This window comes from Helianthus annuus, chromosome 7, assembly GCF_002127325.2.
Source record: "Helianthus annuus cultivar XRQ/B chromosome 7, HanXRQr2.0-SUNRISE, whole genome shotgun sequence".
Taxonomy (NCBI): domain Eukaryota; kingdom Viridiplantae; phylum Streptophyta; class Magnoliopsida; order Asterales; family Asteraceae; genus Helianthus; species Helianthus annuus.
Genome location: NC_035439.2, coordinates 86,695,530 through 86,700,593, shown reverse-complemented (window position 1 = coordinate 86,700,593; position 5,064 = coordinate 86,695,530). Strand labels below are relative to the sequence as shown.

General features: G+C 33.4%; 1 long non-coding RNA gene across 1 annotated transcript; it reads left to right on the top strand.

Moving 5' to 3' along the window:
- Window positions 1-441: 441 nt before the first annotated feature.
- Window positions 442-3,303, top strand: LOC110891984. Its single transcript, XR_002565738.2, has 3 exons — window positions 442-572; window positions 1,896-1,984; window positions 3,120-3,303. It is a non-coding gene; the product is annotated as an uncharacterized LOC110891984 (long non-coding RNA).
- Window positions 3,304-5,064: the final 1,761 nt, after the last annotated feature.

The window sequence follows — 5,064 nt, the reverse complement described above, 5'->3', positions numbered from 1 at the left end:
TGTTTTCAGTTTGAACCAACAAAACCAAACTGGACCGAACCAGGGCCTGTTGTGTCCGGTTTTGACATTTGGTTCTCTCCCATGATCTATATACTTGTAAACACTAAACAGATTGATTTGAGTTACATTTATGTTTAACCCAAACCGTCGACAGGCTGCATATGTAACGCCCCAAAAACCGAGATTGAATATAATGGAATATTTTTACTTGTAACACCCCAAAAATATGTAATTTATTTATTTTATCTTAAAAGTTCTAAGTATGTAGTATGATAAACTTAGTTAAATAACTAAGTTAAAGAAATGTGATGATAACAAAGAAAGAATGAAAGTTGTGCATTAATAAATAAAAACTAGAACTAGAAGGACTAAAGTTGAACAAATGAATGAAACTTATTTTAATCAAAACAAAACACACAACACACATTCAGTGTGTGTGCTGGAGAACGACCAGGAGGGCAAGAACAAGAAAACCCTTGTTTTCTGAAATCCACAAAAATTAGAAGGAAATTTGAAGCCAAATCAAATACATGAACTCAAATTCTAACCATCTAAACTTGTTCATCATAGTGGTAAGTCGAATTTCTTAAATTGATGAATTGTAGAAAGTGGGTTTCGACCCAATCGTGAATCCATATGGATATTTGTGTAATTGTGAGTTAGGATAACACAATAGAATAAGAATTTTGTTTGAGTTTGGTTATTTGAACGATTTGAAGTATAAACCCACTTGATTTAGGAATATTGTGAAGAACATGGGTGCATTATGTGTATATTAGTGTAATGGCTAAGTATGAGGATTGTTATTAGTGAATAATTGTTAGATGAAACTGATTTGGAATGGATGTTGTATGAAATTTTGATTGATTTTGATAATCTATGAAATTGGGAAGAACATGCTTAAATCACTTGTACATTATGCTTCAATAGTAGTACGCATACCAAGTGTTTGATGAAATGCATAAATGAGATTATTAGATGAGATTGGATGTAAATAACGAATAAATATGCATAGAATGTAGACATGATGTATTTAGTAATGAAATATCATGAGAAGTATGTTCTTGATGAAATTCCATACGTGAAAGTAGTTCATTTGTGATTAAGTAGAAGTATGTTCTAAGAATATGCTATATGCTTGATTGATGGTAACGCTTTAATCGTTTGTGGGATTCAGGTGATAAAACAGAATCTGTCCAGAAAGTTACAGCCGAATTTAATCGCCTGTAACCAGGTCAAATCTTATCAAAAACTGATGTTTATTGAGTTTATGATGAACTTCTAGGAAAAACCTTTCAAACCCAACTGGATTGCATTTTTTGACGAAAATTGAACGTTTTATGAATTTTTCCGTATCGAAGGTTTAGGCTGCGTTTTCTGGCAGAATTTGCAGCCCATCACGAATGTCATAACTCAATTTAGGAATTGAGTTATGATCTCAAATTTTTACTGTAGGTAGCTTCAGGAGGTCATCAAAATCTCCAATTAGAATTATGTCAATCGGATAATTGAGGATTTTTAAATGAATTTTTCTATGGGCTGCAGTCAGAAAGTGACGAATCTGATTGCTGCTTAGTAAATGATTTTTTATAAATTTTTGGTAGAGAGTTAGACTCTAAAAATTTGACACAAGGATAATCCCTCCGAGCTCGTAAGTACAGTAAACGGGCGTGCCAAAATAGCCTATTTTTAGTGAATTGAGCTATGCATATTAGTGAATAATTGACTAATGAAAGTAATGCAACTAAGAATTTGGAATGATGCATTGTTGAATTTATGCCTTGTGCTTGTTACAAAAGATAAGTGAAAGTCAAATGTGAAATATGCAATATATATGATCATTAACATGTACAATTATGTATGCTAACAAGAATGTGATTGCGATTACATGAAAGTATTGGGATCATGTCGAGATGGACTCAAGCGCGAAAGGCTAACGGGTCAAGAAGAGGCAAGGAAGCGGATACAAACACGGACGCATAAGGTAAGTGAATTTCCGAAATCTCACTTCTTAGTACATAAATGAAGTTTGTTGCATGAATGTTAGGAGTTTGGTAAGAATGGTTATGAGATGCAAGTAAATTAGACAAGAAATGTTGTAGTAAGTTGTTATAGATCAAACATAATGGAAAATGCTTGGTAAGATCAAACGGGTCAAAACGTATAAAGTAATATAGCGAGATGTGGTAGTTGGTTTGATCTTGGGGTTAAGTATTAGAAGGACATGGGAGCTTGAATGTTGTTATTACACGTCTTGGAACTTCCGGGATATGCGATGAGTGGGCGAAATGAATAAAAAAAACGGAAATTCAACGTTTGTGCTGCAGAGGAGGCGTCGCGACGCCCTGCTACGCTGCACCCGACGCACTATGTTGCTGCCTACGCGGGTTCAATGCCGGAAACTCATTTTTCGCACTTTTCTCACTTTTTATTGTTTCCAACGCCCTGATAACGTAACCTAAGCCTACTATAAGGTTTTTATGGGGTTTGGATAAGAACGGAAACCCATAGGAACATGTACGGAGACGTGGCCGGTAAACTAACATAAATAATTGTGGTTTTGATATTATATGGCTAAGTCTTATAAGTAAGATCTTTATCGTATGCATATGATATAGGGTAAAGTGGAAACCATAGCTAAATATGTTTAGATATGGATGTACGTGTGGATTAGTATGTATGAGAAATTACGCGTAGATGTAGTGTTTATGATTTATTTAATGGTTATGTAAGCATGTATGACGTACGAAAGAGTTTGGGTAGGGTGGTATGCATGTTTGTAGTAGGTTTTCCGTACACGAAAGAGTTGATTTAGATGTTTTGTACATGTGTTATTACATCATACATTTCCAATGAATGAGACTCGTACGAAGATAAATATGGTGTTAATATATAAGGATTTAGGATGTTAACCGAATTGTTTTGAGAATTGAAATGAAGTGCAGGTATAGTATTGTATGCTCATCAAAGGATAGACCCTGGAATGAAATTCTCGAATTCAGAAGGATAACTAGATGGAAACTTACATGAGGATGAAACGCGACGTGATCCTTTAATTATACACTTAGATCATATAATATTTCAAGTACTAATAATGTGAATATATGTGGTGAATGCAGGTTGTACAGACTTACGGATTATGGTCATCACGAGACATAAACGATTGAAGATCGAGTCATAACACGGATTGTACGGGAATGTGTGGTCTTGTAGATAGTAAATATATGATATGTGTTATGTATTAAATGAAACGAAAATGTAATTGTCGTTAAAGACTCACCATAGAAAGGAATTTCAATTATGTTGGAACGTTTTTAATAAAAGAAATTTTATGGTACGTATTTCCGTTGCGTCTTTTCAGTTTAAGCGTGCTTAGGGTGTAACAACATATAGACCCGCAAACAGGCTGCATACATACCCGCCAGGCGACAACTGTTTTATTATAGTCTATAACCCGACAGTCGACAACTGTTTTATTATACACTATACATGAATAAACGTACATACCTGGTTACGCAACAACTTCTATTCTGATTTTTTTCCCTGATGTTACAGAGATGATCTTTTTTGCCTTGTAGAATGAACCATGAATTAGGTTAATTTCAAAGAAAGATAATAATATATACGGCTTATGCATTGTTTTTAGTATATCTTTTATTTTCAAAAATTATCAATTGGATTTAGTATATCTTTTCTTTTCAAAAACTATCATTGTTTTTACTATCTTTTTTGCCTTATGCCCACGTTTTTTACAAGAATTTCGTGGGCCGCGACCACATGCATTGTTTTTAGTATATCTTTTATTTTCATAAACTATCACTTGGATTTAGTATATCTTGCTTTTATTATATCTTATGCTTGCTTTCATTGATTTTTTTTTCATTTATCACTTGGTTTTATTAAATATTTTAAAATCCTAATTATCACATTCGAAATTGTTACACGGTTTAACTTTTATCATTTATATCCGATAACATCATGTTATCGAATATCAATTCGTATTTAAATTTGTTATACAGTTTAATTTGTTACGAACTTCTTATTTTTTACTCGAATATTCTTGATATAATATTGAACACAAGCTTTTGTCAATAAAAGAAGGTAAATGTCCCGATTTTTTGGCGTTTTCCGCCATGTGGTAGTACAATCAGCAATGGGCATTATTGGGCGTTTTTTTCTAAAATGGGTGTAGTAGGGATGTGGGCATTATGTTTAAAGGGTGTAGAGAATTAAATAAAAATAAAAAACCAACAAAAAAAGCTATTGGCCAAAAAAGGAAGATTAAATGTGATTGGCCATTCAAAATTGCTCCAAGCGTGATTTGAAAAACGCCAAAACAAAAAAATCAGCCAAACACGCCCAGGGGTGGTTCCCCGGCGTGTTTGGGCGGGATTGAGCAAAAAAAAAACTGGGCAAACACGCCCAGTACACATGGTTTAATAACCATATAGTTACATAATAGGAGTAAAGTTCCCGTACAAATAACTTTAAAGTACTAAACGTACGAATAGCATGAAAAAAGCAAAAAAAACGCGGTGGCATTTTCGTAAATATTTTCTTGTAGGGTAATTATCAAAATTACTCTACAAATGATTCTGTAGAGTAATTTTGATCTTGTAGAGTAATTTTGTAAAATGTTCTTGTAGAGTAATTTTAATCTTGTAGAGTAATTTTGTAAAATGTTTTGTAGAGTAATTTTGATAAAAAAAACTATACCTCACCAACCCCCCCCCCGGCCACCCCCCAAAAACCTAAAAAAACCTAACCCTCACCCCCCCAAAAAAAAACCTAAAAAAAAACACCTAACCCCCCACCCACCAAAACCCTAAAAAACCTAAATCCCCCACCCAAACTAAATGATAAAAACTAAACCATAAAGCGAAACCCCATAACTAAGTGCTAAATTTTTTTTACAAAATTATTCTACAAGATCAAAATTACTCTACAAGATCAAAATTACTCTACAGGATCATTTGTAGAGTAATTTTGAATTGTATGTTGTTTGATAAACTTGCAGAGTAATTTTGATTTACTTGTAGAGTAATTTTGATGCAGAGTAACTTT